Below are 16,849 nucleotides of genomic sequence, written 5' to 3' on the forward strand. Positions count from 1 at the left end.
TTATATTTTAGAAACGGACCAAACTTGGCGTCATCCACATAATCAAATCAGTGTGGCCTAAGCTCATTCATGTCAAAAGAAATCTTAAAGAACAATTTTGCTGCCTGAATACATACATTGTTCAGCTCCATTTTCTCAACCCTTACTCTCCTCACGTTCAGTCCCAACCATAAATGCGATTCTGTTTGGTGGAAAACCGTAAGTCACCATTGACAGTGGGCATTCTTCTCACTCTGTTAGTAATAAAGTATTGATTTAACCTGATTCGCATTCGTCTCAGGAGCGAAACAAGCTTAAGGTGTACGGAAATACTGCAGGAAATCAAGCGTTTAGCACAGGTTTGTCGAAAAGCGATAAATTGTGTGTACAAGGAAATGCTGTCGTATAGGCTACCTTCTGTAACCTTAATCGGAAAACTCACTGAAGCTGCGGAAGTGAGATTTGATAGAACGTTTAACGAGCTTCATCGATAGAAAACGAATCTTTAGACGCTTTCTGTGTTTTCTTGTCCTTTTAGTCACATTTGAACGTTTGCATGAAATTCCCATCATAAAGTCAAGGGTAACACAAGTCCAGTTTAGGACGCAGCGAGGTCGCCGACGTGCCACAGCCCTGTGAGATGCCCGCTTCAGCAATGTCAGCATCACTGTTGCCTGTACAGCAATCCGTTTAAACACTACGTTGACAAAACCGATTATACGGTAGATATTTGGCCTTTCCGGTGATGAACATCGTGTCATTCTGCATTATTCCGTGATCGTGAAGCTTTCAGTTCCTCTTTACGAAGCAAGTCTTCCATAGCTAAGGCACCTCTGATTTCCTTCACCGAAAATGCCCCTAGTAACTAGCTTCGGATCATTCTTTTCCCTACTAAACATCCTTTGTTTTAGAATATTGCATATTTCAACGACAAATTCCAGCAATTGTTATGCTCTTGGCTACTAGTTTATTTAACCTTCACTTCATAGACGCATTCTATAGTTAAACAGATTGAATAGGAAAATTGATAAGCGTTACATGTATTATACTTTAATCACTAGAAACTGATGTCATCCCATGAAGTGCCAATCTACCGCGTCTGTCTGTGTTGTACTTAAAAGCGCTCCTAGCGGATGCTGTACAGCATGTCTGTTACACTCAATTGTCCCTGCACTATTTCCTCCACTTGTCTGGAGGCGTCAGCGTACCAAAAATTTCGCTTCGCTGCTTTTACGCAGGCAACAACGATGTATGATAACAACAGTTAGTGCTTCTTGTGAAAAATGACACTTAACTACTTTCAATTTGGAGAAAAAGTCATTGCAAGATTAATGATATGTTTTTAATGAATGCTAAATTAATTCTTAATCCAGACAATTTGGGGGAAATGCCATGACATGCATATGATTATGTCTCTCACAAGATAATTGATCAGAACACGACGAAAAAGAAATATTACATGATAAAATCTACAAACATTTGTCTTGAAGTGCTTAAAGCCATTAATGTTGATATTGATGGCATCTCTACCGAATACCTAGTACGTAACAGTACCCGTCGCCAATACAGTAAGAATCTGCCTCAATGTCTCAGAGATGGGTGCCGGCCTATGCATCATAATGTGCGGGAATGAATTTTTCAATACGTCATTTAACAGGATCGAAAGGCAAAATGATTAATGTTCCCTTTTTATATGTTGCTTTCTTGTAGCAGCTCACAAGAAAATCGTTGGAAAGAAAATAACACAGTGAGTGATAAATTCCTCCCAAAATCAGAATTCTTAAATACTCACTCAAAGTAAATTTGTTTGAAACTACGTTTAAGTGACGTCTTAATACAGGAAGTGAGACATTTTTGCAGAGACTAAGAGTAGCGGTCGGAAAGATTTGGCTTCAAAATGCTATGCACTGTGCGTATTCTACGTTTAATCACATTATATGACGGGTAAAGTTTTCCATTACTTCCAATCGATAATGTCGAAGACAGTGCCAAAGGAAACGAGACTCCAAAATCCCTAACGTTGTGCATCTAAATGTGACTACTTACAGGTAATGTTGTCGCCTTTTCAAGGTGTTGTCTAGTTTTTGCGCCTACTCACCTTTTCAAATGTTCTTATGCTGATTTCGAAAAAGGGGATGTAATTTCAGTCAGGGAACATTCCATCTGACCTTGACTTTATCACCCAAACCGTTTGTTGTGATATCTTCCATCGGTTTCCAATATGGCGACGTGATAACAGACGTGTCCTTGAAAACATTGCAATAGCATTTTCATATTTTTATACGAAACCATATTTCTATGACAGCGCATATAAGATTATAGTCAAGTCAAAGTTTATTGCACAACGATTGCAACAGGTACAATGTCAGGCAAAAATAAAATACTACTTGCTACTTATATCAAACTACTAAAAGCTACAGGTAGGTTCTATGCTATACAATGGTTAGGTTCTAGGCTGTATAATGCTCCATTTCAAACTACATGAAAGCACTATCTAATCGTATCTATATGATATTGTCAGAGGTATATAATATCAACGGGAGATAAAATAGGGAGTCGTATATGTCAATTATACAATTACATACACCTGCTGTAGCATAGGTAGATTTCAGTCATATCCAGTTGCCCTACGTAATGCCGAATGTGACCACACTTAAATAGAAACCTCTCGAAAACGTTCATCCAGTCTATGTTTTCAAGGTTGAAAGGAGATTCAGTCGGAAATGTAGTCATGTAATTTTGTCCGGGGCAGTCGTGCTCCTAGTTGAAAGCAGATCCGACCATGATGTATATAGTCGACAGTCTGCGGATTCTCGGATACTGAGTTCACCTAGTCCAGGAGGAGAAACCAGAAAAAAATGGTCTCTTAGCCCACCCTTTATATATTTAGTTCAGTATCATAGAATGATAGCTTGATGACTCTTGATCATTCTTAAGTATGTTGTTCTATGGTCCCGGTGGGACATCGTGGTTCTAGAGCTCTTTATGCAAATTTATGCAAATGAGGTAGTTATGCCATGAATTGAGAAGAAAACAGCAGTCTATGTCATGTTTACAGCATTGAGAGTAAGGAACCACACCATGCCATGCCATCCTGATGTGTAGCCTTATTACGGGCTAGGAAAAAATGTCGTGTTTCCGGCCGGTTACAGGCCTGAAGAAAGTCAGTCAGTAGGTAGCTATTGAGATTCCGTTTTTTTTTTCATTTTAGATGTGTTCAATCATACCACGGTATTCTTCTCTTCAATCATACTCCGCCATCCGCTACTGCCTCACGTATCTAGGGCGTGTGTTCAATTATGGTCGATGGCGTTTAGTCAAATAAGGGTAATAACTTTAATTGGTGTCGGAGGGACAAATTAAAGGAGATGTTTTGCGCGGAGAGACATCCTGAATAAATCAAGAATATGGGAAGGCTAAGTCAACACAGTTGATTGTAAGACGTAGCCGCCTCCTTAGCAGCCTCAACGTGATTTTGATGATCATTTCTATAGCGCTCTGTATCTATTGCGTCCGGTCTGTTGTTGCCAGACGCCGTAGACTCGCAACAACGAACCAAATGTAGTAGAAACCGAGTGCAATAGAACTGATATGCCATCAGATAAATTCCACTCATAGAGTCTGTTAGTAAGGAGGCTATGTAAGACTGTCAATCATTGTATGGTTTCAATATGCCGGTGAGTCAAATTCTTTGGGCATAGTTGAATTTTTAATCTTACACAGGACTGCTTGGAGGATCCTCCTGGAAAGCAAGGGGCCAGTTTCTGGCCTGAGCACCTAGGCAGGTAGGCGTAGGTAGGCAGTTGAATTTTTCATTTCGTAATTTACCAACTCATGTAAACTCTCATGCTAAGGTAAATACAAATTGTGTTCTATGATTTGTAATAATGGTGATGTGCGTTGGTAGATTGCGTTGCTTTGCACCATACTGCTTGAAAAGAATCATCAATAGATCTTTTTGGCACCATCAAGATATGACCTGGCCTCTCTTTGCTTAATTCTAAGGAATTTCCCCCGGGCAGGGGCTGCCATTAATCTTACGTCAGCTGCTTGAAGCACAGTTCAGGTCCCAAGTTCTTACTTACCTAGGCCACGGCAAATAAGTTGTATTGATGAAATCCTCTGTAGACTCCAAATTTAATGCAAGAAGACGAAAAAAGTGAAAAAAAGATGGCTAAATTTTCAAATAAGACACCATACACGTTAGCGTTGTAAGAAGAATTAAAGCGATAAAACATCGTATCACAGCTAGCAAGTCTTTTATTCCTGTATTCAATAAATGGACAACGTGACACTAGTGTGGTAGACTGGTATCCCTTACCAAGTCTGCACTCACGACGCGACCACATTGGTGCCACTTTTACAACTATCAAACTAGTCTCACTTCTACAACTACAGTCATGGCTACCTGACTAGTGCAACTTCTGCAAGGACAATCAAGGATACAACACGACTTTTTTCCCATGTGTGTAGTTTCTCGTCATGTTAACCATCTCCGGAGGGGAAAACATTTCTTGTTTTTTCAAAAATCAGGCGATCTCACTGATGTTATAGATACAATCTACTTGCTGTGGCCTTATCATTACTACACATGTGATAGGTAAGGGACGGTGATAACCTGAAAAGTTCACCTTATATAAGAGCTAGTGAGACGCTTATGTGTTCCAACGTTGGAATATCAAACTGGTACGTAGAATATTTCGACTATGTCGCAAATTTGAATGATGCTGTCTGGAGGTTCTTTATGTCGAAGAAAGTGCAGTAGTTGATTGACCTACCTGGCCCCTGACGTGCATCGTAGAATCCATGGCAAAAGGTTGCCCCTGCAGTAGGACATTACTCTTGCCTCATAATTTTGCCATGGATCCATTTTCTCAGGCCCGTATTCATTTCACTTGTGGAGTAATGCAGAAGGTCTATTTCTCGGGCAAGCAAAATTCAACAATGTACGTGTTCCCTTACCCTGCTGAAACCTCATGTGCTCGACATTCTAAGGGTTGATTTTACCACAGTTTCAGCAGTGAACAGCGCCATATTTTAGTCTAAATGTTAAACAAGAGTCCGTAGGACACAATTCTCCGTGAAGTATTTATAGTATGTACAAGTATTGACCCACACAAATTGCATCTCTGCACACTGTCCAAGTAGTGTTTTAGAGCAAGTAAAGAGAAAGTGTTTGTTTATCTTTTTCGTTCAATACAGGAGTGGTCAACCTGCTGAAAAGTATGTTTTTACAGCATGGCACAGATGGGACCTAGAAATTCCGGGAAAAGTCACAAAGTTAGATCTAGATGGCCCCTTTTCAATTATCAACGAACCATTCTTATTCAGCCTTACAACTAAGATGTATCAGAAATCACAAATATGCAGTCAATCCTCTTTCCACAATTTATTGCAGGCCGGCCTGATCTATAGCTATCAAGCTATTTGCAATAAAAAAGGCTAATTTATATCATCGTAACATTTCACGAAGGTCAAAGGTCACAGGATCTAACCACCCGGAAGTGACACTGGCGCGCGCACTTTTCTGAGAGATATCTCTCAACAATCTTTCATCCCCTGCGTAAACTTTTTACATTGTCACAGCCTCCGTATTATAAACTACAAGTGTGGTAAGTTTGAAGGTCCAGAGATTTCCCATTTTCACACTGTGCGTAAAAGTGCATCGTCCGTCCCGTGCGCACATACTGTACGCGAGTTGCGAGTGGACACGGTGCACGGCATACTTAATACACAGACTGAAGCTCACTCGGCACATGTTCGCAGCGAAAACTCACAATTCCGGTTGTCGCATTGGTATGTAACTTGGTATATCGTTTGCTAGGTTGCGTGTGGTGATGCACGTTGCCTATTTTTCAATGTAACAGTGACTATACGATCACAGCAAGTAAGGAAGATTTATACACCGTATCTGCCTGAAGTATTCCAGTCATGCATAACGGATTATAGCATGGTCCCTATGGCAGGGCAGTGGGACATAGCATTAAACGTAGGGGTGCAATTACAGTATTGCATTTACGATAAAAGTAGTTAAGGTGTAACTAAGACATCGTGCATCACCACGCCCAACCAGGCACACTATATGCCAAGTTACACACCAATGCGACGACGGGATCGTGAGTTATAGCTGCGAACGCGCAAGCAAAAGCAATCCCAATACCCCAGAAGGAGGTCACACCTCCTTCCCGGAGTAATAAAAGGAAATGATATGTATGAAAGCAGATCTGAAATATACACAATGACAGTGAGCTGAATGATGGGTTGCTTTCGATTAACAATTAGTTAATTTGATGAACCCACGCTTGTCTCGAAAGATCGGTTTCAATCAACGATGTCACAGTCGATGAAAGGAAAAAGGAAAGGAAAGTGATCTCGAACCAGTTTAGCTCAAATGAACTCAATGAACAGATGAGCTAATCTTCCACTGGTCGTGACAGAGAATACAGACGCTATGTACAGTATTTACAGGTTCATTGTACCGGGAAAATTCCCCTAGCTCTTTTCGACAAGCACAATGAACAATGGACCACGGCTTAACGTCCCGTCCTAAGGACTGCGACATTTTCCGGTAGCGCGCATCATGACGGTCGGGTGAGCGACACACCCGGGATCGAACCTGGGGCTTCTAGTTCCAGAGGCAAGATCGCTAACCACTGGACTACGCACGCTACAGATAAAAAAATATTCACATCATTTACATAATTTTATTTACGTCAACGTAAAGGAAATCAAGACCCTACAAAAATGCTTCGAGTCTTATTTCGTCATAACCTGTCCAATATAAAAAGAAAACACAAATACTATAGTACTACGACTTGATAATTATTCTGGTATTCTTATATGTCTAGGACATTTGGCCTTTTTAAAGTAATGGGGGCGGGAGAAGTTTTCTAGCTGGCAACTTTACGGTGCAGTGATTAGAGAAAAGCAACCTTAAGCCAGCAATGTCTGTCTTCTTCAAGCAATTTCCCACACTGTCGTTTTTCCTAATGTAGCCTTACCGCCAGTGTGAACAAGTAATTCATCTGGATAAAGCAGACCTTTGCGAAAGGCCACCGTGAAAAAAGCTTTTAGCTTTGCTAAATTAAGGTGCGCCACTCGTCCGTGGTTATGCGTATGTCATCTTTATTCCCTAAAAGAAAATGGGTTGTCTGATGCACAATACAAGACACTCCTTTCCCATCGAAGAAATCTATTCGAATAGAGACTTAAACCACAATAAAATGAAATATGACGACTATGATTACCAATAGGTTGCTTCTTACACCCCCATTGCATTAGGGTGGCGACATAGCTACGACCTTCCTGCGACATAAAATGAAAGCTCAATAAATCTTATATACTTATCGAATATTCTAACGCTTTGTTTGTTTTGTTGTCTTTTCAGTTTTGCACTTTGCGTGATATGCCAATTATGACATCAATGGTTGCAAAAAAATAATTAGGTCGCAGTGAGATCGCCACGCAATCGCCGGCTGGTGGAATGGAGCTTAATTGTAACTTTTGACAGTTTGAAATGTTTGCTTTATAAGGGTACTCCCCCACAACTTCTGCGTTTAACCTTTTGACTCCTTATTGATGGAATACTTTTATCTTTCTTTTGCCGAATTGCCTCAAAGAAACATCGTCTCTTCAGTGTAACTATGGTGATGACGACATTCTCCTCAGACGCCGTCTTTTGATGAGGACGCCTCGTTGATTAACCGTCCAATTTCCTGCTATGTTGTGCTTTCCGTGTAGACGCTCTGGCACTAAAGGTCGGCTATGATAAATCATTCTCTAAGGGTCTAAGAGGTGCTGTAAATGTCGTTTGCTCAACTCCTGTCAGTACTGTTAACAAGCAACAGAGTTAAGTTCAGTTCCTATCGATCTGCTGCTAATCTCTACCAGACTAACTATGCCGGCTATAGGGAGAATATTTGCCAGGGTTGCATTTGCAGGCTCCTACGGAAAACATGTGATCTTCACCGTGGACTTACTCTACTGGCTAATTATTCATTTTTCTGCCGAATTCTACGATCCAAAGCCCGTAGGAGGGCCTGGTGGGGGCTACTCTGTTGCTTCATCTGTACTACGGGTCTGAAGCAAAATTAACATTTAATTATTGCGTTTGATCTCCGTAATGCATGATTCATACCAATGGCAGATATGTCAGCATGCAGCAAGTTGCATGCCTTCTGGACATGTCACCAACATGAAAACAGATCTACAGCGGCCGCCACTCGAAGACAGAAGAAGATGCCCAGACTATGCATGATGTACATCTGGAAGTACCTACTATATATGCCCCCCCTTCGGTCAATACTGACCATGACAAGAATCCTGATTAACATCAGCCTCACAGCATCGGCTATGGCGATACAGAGTACGAAGTATCTTACAATACCCGTTCAGGAAAGAACAAGAAATAGTCATGTCTGCAGGTAACAGGGTTATCAACCCAAAATTAAAGTGTTAAAAAATGCATGTGATACATACAGAGGTTTGAGGTGCGCGAGGATGACAATCATTACGCAAACTGTCAATGACAGGTATCCCGTCATAGATGTGATGAGAAATATGAACTTGACCTAGCCTTTCATAATCTGGCTATTGCAAACCATGTAACACAGCAAGAGGGAAATATATTTCACAGTATCAATAGCTTATATGTTAGGCACGTTTAAAAACACAATAACCTACTACATGGCTTCACAGATACACAATATGAGTAATGATTTTAGATGGAAAGTAAGGTTATACGGGACATAAATGGTTAAAAATCATGTTGAATGCAAGAAAGATAATTTGTCAGGTTTTGCAGAGTAGCGAAGTGACAAAGATATATTTTTGCATGCGGTACCGTGTACAAATCAAAGCTTATTAAAAGAATAACACAGTATGAAGCTTAATGGCATGACAGAATAACAGAATTCTTTGTATTCAATCAAATGTTTTTGTGACCTTCTATTATCCTTCCCATGGCAGTAGTGACTGGTTTAGTTTGTACTGCAGACATAGGTGTCGCTGCTTACAGATGCGGTTCCAAGCGTTAAGTATTCACATATTGATATACATAAAAAGTTAATGCGGTTTTATCCAGTGACCTACCAACCCGACGAAACTATTCATGGTGTAACAGTTTTACCCCGGCTGGGTCGCATGTATTGATTGAATCTTCCTAGACACCCTGCTCACGTACATAATCCATTGAGCTAGTTTAAAGTTCCAGCTGATCCCACTTAGATTGTAAAAGTCGTCATATGGGGTATAATTGTATAAAACATTAACAATAAGGTTGATGGCATCCATTGACATTGCTTCTCTCTTTGGTCAGGATAATAACAATATGATTACGCTGCTCAACAGGCCTGCCCTTTACAAAGTAACCTCTATCGCCGAAGAGAAGGAAAATAGAATAATTATACTGACGTTCCAAGAAATCGCTGCTACGTAAATTTTTGGTTGTAAAGAGGGAAACGACTTTAGCAAATGGAGATATCGAATGGACAGCGTTTTCATGTAGACAAGAAACTAACATCTTATGACCTTATGATGTAGGTGCAGGTCTTGTCTGGCTTTGATCGCTTGCTGTGATATTTGGACTACAATAATTGAATTATGCTTTTTGTATTATATTATGTATGGCATTATGTATATGATGTATGTAGTGTGTGATGTGTGAGATATGATGTATACAATGTGTTTTGTATATTTGAATGCTAAGTTCATATTTTGTATCAGTTGATGTGATGTTTAAGTGTATGAGAGGGCAACTTATAAAGGTGCTTAGGCACATTTTCTGCCCTCCCTTTCACATTGTGAAGAACCCAAACAAAGAAATAAAGAAAGAAATATGAACGTACCATCAGGTCAATATGACAGCCGTCAATCACCGCGGTACATTGTCTGCAGCAGGGGTGTAGTTTGAGTAGTTGTCTTATAAGAGATCTCACTCGGCATGCTGCGCAGTAGTTATGAGTAACCTCCAGAGTGTAGGGAAGGAATACACATCAGGCATAAGGAAAAATGCTGTTTCCTGTATCGGTACTGAAAAATTAGGGTCGGTAGGTAGGGATTATTTTTTGTTTAATGTTATACATTTTATGTTTATTGTAAAATTCATGTTCAAGTGAAATGCATTAAAGTTAGTTAGTTAAAATCCTCCCACACCATAATTGATGTATAGGGCGGTGCCCATCTCCGTTTCATAGCCCTGGGGCCACACTGTGGTGCAATCACTGCAGCAGGGGGCTATATAGCTAGTCCACTGGCAGTGGGACACTAGGACACTAGTAATTTCGTATACTAATTGCACAAATGTTCATTGTACTACCACAAGGCATATATAAACTAAACAAAGAAGTGCCATGAAGTTCTTACATCTACTGTTCAAAACTCAAATACAGAAAGTTTTTTTTGAATTTCATGACTCAGATTTCAAAGTTTATGTCCCTTGCCAGTGGTCAATCCAAAAAATGGCTAGGGTCGGCAGGTTTTTGCTACGGCCGGTCGGATAACCGTACAATTTTTTCCCTCGGCCTCAGTTTCTATACTAGTGCCGAATGAGGCTACAATATCTCCCGAGGAACCATCTAGCAAAACTTTCTTCTTGCTATCAGTTGATATCTTTCGAGGACAACTTCCCCTGGGAAGAAGTTGGAAGACCTCCAAACTAGTTAGTGGAGGCAATGTGCTGCCCGTTATTACGGCAACACTCAGGGAATCTTGAGGCTAAATAAGTAATATGCTTCTTGACTCGGGTGTCCTTGTGGAAGATCGATGTTGTACCATCATATTCCCAACAGTAAAATTGCATTAAGCGTAACGAAGCGTCAAGGACGGTTAACGCCACAACGGTGGACAGGTCAAGTCATCTAGGTGGCTTTTAGTTACCACCAATCCATATGGGGAATGCTAGTCACATAGGTTTGAGAGCATTTTTATGATGAACTAACTTATTTATAAAATAAAGCTCGCGCCTAAACACCAAGACAGCGCAAAACCAGGCAAATGGCATCTAATTGGTATCTTCAAGTGTCGTTTGAAAAGTTTACACTACCTGACAAGTACCGCTACGGTGATCGATGTGCATGATTGAAAACCTCAGTATAATTACCGACATGCCAAAATTCAAACAAATTCGTCCAAAGGACCATGAGCTACAACTGCAAATACACAAATTAAGTCAAAAACACTTCCCCGTAGAAGGTGAACCTCTTTTTAGGAGGTAATAATAAACAAAATTAGGTAACACAATTCTATCAATACAAAATGAAATGTTCTTTGGATTTGATAGTTGCGTTCTTGGAATTTGAGAAATGTAAAAAGAAGGCGTTGGCGACCTCGCTGCGACGAAGCGATTTGATACCGCGCTAAGCGAATTTCATCGATAGAAAACGGATCTTTTACGCTTTGTGTGATTTGTTGCCTTTTTAGTAATCGGAATGTTCAACCTTCTAGTCTCAATTTAAGGACCAGCTGTTCTTGTCTACAGTTTCAGACAGTTCGGCACCTGAGTCATGGGGGACGAGACGGAGATTAATCAATGTCATGAACCGGGAAATGACGCCCATAGACCACCGTCTTTCGGTTCTGTAAGATCGTTACCAAAGTGGGATGAACAGATGGTGATATTCTATTATTATTTATTGCCTCATTTTCGACAGTTTGCACATTTATCTCATTCAGTATAAGATCTGTTATTATGTTGATTCGGTTTGTCTCAACTGAATTTGTATGTCATCGTTGTAATCATTAGTTCACAGCTGTTGTCATTGTTCTTATGCGAATAGAATAGATATTTTGAGTGAACAAATACATGTACCCATGTGTGAGAGTGAGACCAAACGCACATCCACGGGACACAATAACAATCCAGGAAAATACCAACCTATCGACAAGTACATCAGCAAAATGTCAAGCAACTTCGGAATTTTAGGAACGTTTTGTTGTTGTTGTTCACGTTATAGTGTCTAGTGGCACATAGGGCCTTGTTGTTTCAGTAGCTGGGTATTTTTAACAAGGAGGGGTTGCTAGCCCTTCCCCTTTAATGTGCTCGAGGTACCTCTTCGAATACGGGACCCCAATCTACGTCCCTTCCTAAAGATGGGTGCAGCCCCAACCGAGATGTCCTGTCCCAGGATTTGAACCTGGGTCTCCCGGCTACCAACATGTTGGAATCAGGAGCTCAACTGTGAGGCTGCTAACGTTACTAGTAGGGCTATAGATACAGGAACGTTTTCGGTGTTAAAAATTAACAAAAGCTACACTATCTACCTGAGCTCCAAAAGCAATACATTGTTAAGACAAAAATGGATCTCACGAAAACGAATCACGGATTGCAGGGTGAATGATAACCTTCCTATTGAGAAAAGCTGCCAGAAATGAAAGTGCATCCTCCCAATGGAATTACGCCACGTTGATTAGAAGATTAGTCGACCTTCAGCAAGCTTATTGAGGGTTTGACTTTCACATCCGTTGACATCTTGATGGCATTGTCGTCCCACAAGTCAATCATTTCTTTTCGGACTGCCCTATTTGAAAGGTTTTGAAAGCGGCCATTATGGAAATGATGAGAGAAGATGGTGTGGTGAGAAGGGGTATATCTAACAAATTATTCGCTTGGATGGCTCAAACGTAATGTTCTGGTGTGCATGTAGGAAACTACAAACGCCCAAATGAAGCTAACCACAAAAGTGTTTAGATGTTCTCAGATAGGGACGTTCCTCGGATTACTGTTAATGAAGATCCCGTGCTTAAGAAGAGCCACGCCTCGAGCACATCAATGAACCCACCATATACTTATCGGAAAGAGTAATGGTCCTTCCCCAATGTGAGTTGGTCTAATAAATCTATCGGGATATGCAGCTTGTACTCTTCATTACAAATCTGGGTTGTTGCGCTATGGCCATGAGACGGTTCACCAGGTATGCAATACATACATACCAGGTGTCAACGCAGTCTTCTTCGGGACTGCTTTGCACCTTCCGGTTCCGTGTCTTTTTGCTTTGAACATGTAATGGCCGTGGTTTTTGACTAGCGGATATAAACATTGTTACAACTGTGGATTAGCAAAAATTGACCGAGTCGGCGCTGTCACATTCGATAGCCTTACGCGATACCAACGTCATTATATTCTGTTAACAGGTGGCCTACTTATCAACAGCAATGAAAAGCAATTACATTCCCCATAACCTAAAGTTACACCATTATTTGCTTAATCAATGGAATAGAGTGGCTTATAAGGCTAACATGCTAATCAATTTTCCCAACAAAATGCAATCAATAGATTGTGGAAACTTTACCGTGGGGGAGGGAAGAAGGCTACGTGTTTTATCAAACTAATTTTGAGTGACCTAATTCTTTGCCATGTACAGAACCCAAGCGGGAAATTATGCCATTCTAATCTAATGAATCCATTTGGTACTTTGATTATCCGAGGTCATATTTACTGTGTTTTAGATTCATTGATGCTTATAAAAGTCGCAGCTAGACCCGCCTACTAATTAGGCCAACGCAATGTCCCCCAACTGTCCTACAGTTCCACTTTACCTGAGTTCAAACGCACTTTGTAGTATGAGTTGATATCTATCGTATGTAGCAGACCGTAAATACGTCTACTACAAAGGCTACTCTAGACGACGTCTTGTCTGTGCTTAGATTAAAGGGACGGAAATGAAAAGCGAAGAGGACACTTTGAAAGTCACAGTCTCACGAATCACCGTATGGATAGTTGGGAAAGCAAAAGCTACATTAATATCATCATTTTGAATATTTCACTATTTTGGTAAATTCTTTATTGATCTATGAGAAGTTAAGGTGTGCAGGTTAAGCCAGCATCGTATGAACAAATTACGGTTGAATAAAAAGCTGTCGCAAGATAGATATACAAATAACAATGCTTGATCTAAATTCTGTCATTGCAATTCAAAACATGTGCACCAATGCCAGCAATACTTAGGGTTGATGGAGCTCGAGCTAGTACAGTGCAGGGCTTTATCCTTTACTTCTAAGTTAACAGATACCAGAAAGTACAAGAGGCCATGTACATATCAAGAGCTCTGAGGTACATGGCTTTTTATGATTTCCATAATTAACATTAATTAACCAGGGGGCGATACCACTTCCAACCGACCCATTTCTTATTGCTCTGTACTTCCAAGGTAAAGCCCACCTCTCACTGGACCCGCGGCACGCTGGCGGCGTCGCTGCGTCCTAAACTGGATTTGTGTTACCCTTGACTTTGTAATGGGAATATCATTCAAAACATACAAGTATGACCAAAAAGACAACAAAACACACAAAGCTTAAAAAGATTCATTTTTGGTCGACGAAATTCGTTGTTAATTGGATCGGCCGCAGCGACACGCTAGCGTGCCGCGAGTCCAGTGAGAGGGTGGGCTTCAACAGATTCCAGGAAGCACAATAAGCCATGTTCATCAGAGCCCTGAGGTACATTGCTTCTTTAACTAAATGTAGTATGATGTCCGTGATGTACCGTCATTGACCCGGGACAGGGCCCGATACCAACTTCCTATCGACCCATTGCTCATTGCCTCTGATACGAATGAGCCCTGAGGTACATGGCTTCTTTAACTAGTATGATATGTCCGTGATGTACCGTCATTAATCCGGGACAGGGGCCGGGCGATACCAAATTCCTACCGACCCATTGCTCATTGCCTCGGATACGGATAGCAGGACGTACAAGAGCCATGGATATCAGAGGGCTGAGGTACATGGCTTATCTATTTATAATAATCGTGGTGTACCTTCATTAATCCGGCACAGATGTCACAACAAGTAGCTGAGCTCACGTGTTTTGAGCAATCGGATTAGTTATCCTGCGACGAAGAGCAGAAATCTGGTCGAAAGATTAGTGAGTCCATTCCAAGTCCAAAATGTATGAACATTCATACTACCAAAATGTATCAATATTCAAATGACCAAAAAGATTTGCTCACCAACTTAAATCTTAACGCAACTTTGCTGGTTAAATTGATGCCTATCACAGACGTGTGTATGGTCCATGGCCTCTGCACTCTGTATTCACAAACATCGCGGCAAGGCAACCTTATAACCAATGTGAGAGTGCTAAATTACTAGCTTTTACTCGCAATATGTAATAAAAGCACGATAGTTATATCAGGGATTCCGGGTAATCCATTAGAACTTCCGCATCCAAGGTAGGCAATTTGTGCAGATGCAAACCCTCTCAATAAAGCTCGCAGTCCAAATAAGTTACCTAGAAGACATATACAAAAAAACGGTTTGTCAATATGCATCAAATCTTAAAAGCTTGTTCAGCAAAATACCAGTAAACTACAAATGAGCCATGCGAAATTCCCCCATACTTGGCACTCCATGAAAATTGAGCCGTCGGATACCCAGTCCCGGTGGCGATTATGGCTTGCCAAATATATTGAACTTTCACAATCCATCAGCATCTTCGTCTCTTACGCTTCACTGAACACAATTATTCTCGCGTTATGAGGGTTTTTACGTTGTCGAATTGACGGCTCTATGAATGAAAAACTGCTCCCCTGTGTGAATTACTTTATTTGCTAGGGATAGATAAGGACATGAGTCTAAGATGCGAGTCGACATGGCGCCCTAAGCTGACGGCAGGTACGGATAAAATTGAGACAGATTACAAGCAACTACTGACATAACAAAAACATCACCATTCATTTGTTACGGGTATAATCAAAACAGCATCCAGATGCAACAAATGCTGGGGATCGAGGAACATCTAAGAGCAATGCTGAGAGTGAAAGACATACATATCAATACAAAATATTGTCACAAAGTACAGTGGCAGTGAATGAATGAATGGATGGATGGACCTTTATTGTACATATCTACCCGATGGGTTAAGTGCAGGTCACAACAAAAGATCAGATATATGCATACATGGTAGAGTTACTACAACAATTAAATCCAATTGGGTTCGACTTCTCTTCGATTTTTGTGTAATCATGTCAAAATTTAAGAGTAGATAGATTTCATTGTCAAAGGTTTGTCTTAACTCAGGAGAGGTATGAATTTGTCTGCATTGCTTACTTAGGCTAAGTTGAATGAATCAAAATTTAACAACAAATGGACGCTAGTATATGCAGAAGATTCCCTGTATACACTTGAAACCGAAACCACCATCTGTATCCATCGACATGTAATTACCATTCTATCGATGCAGCTAACATGCAGTCAGTTATAAAATGATGTAAGGCAGGCTCATTAGTTAAATTGGCCACTCGATTACATTGTATGGCCAGAACATCTGGTCTCGTGCAAGATTGATCGTAAGAACAGAAACAAAAAATCTACTGTGACGTGAAGTATGTATTTCACAGACCTCGCATTCTACCCAGTAAAGTCACTAGTGATATGACATGAATTTTAAATGATGAGGGTATATCAATTTCTGCATTTAGTTAAAAACGTTCAAGCAGAAAGGTGGGAAAAATTGACACCCTCTAAACCACTGTCTAAACACGGTATGTGTATATATGCACGTATGTGTAGATTAAACATTTATAACCCAATAGATACTAGCCTGGAGTCTAGAGCCTTGCTAGCTTTGGCCCACCACCCAAGATCCAACGTGTTGGGTGGCTGGCTGGCTAGCGGATCGGCGCGGGCCGAAGCTAACAAGGCTGGACTCCAGGCTAAATAGGTACGGGGAATAGACACCCTGATGCTTCAATCGTCCGTGAAAGGGTTCAGTGTTTAGCAAGAAAATCAGCCTTCCTCGAAGCTCGTGCTTTAGATAACCTGGAGTTCACTGACCTACGTCTCGGCAGCAGTCTATATGATTAACTGTAATTCAGAGAGCTGATGATGACATCCCTGTCTACTAGCACGGCCGTCTAATTGCCTTTCTAGTACA

Source organism: Branchiostoma lanceolatum, chromosome 14 (genome assembly GCF_035083965.1).
Source record: "Branchiostoma lanceolatum isolate klBraLanc5 chromosome 14, klBraLanc5.hap2, whole genome shotgun sequence".
NCBI lineage: Eukaryota > Metazoa > Chordata > Leptocardii > Amphioxiformes > Branchiostomatidae > Branchiostoma > Branchiostoma lanceolatum.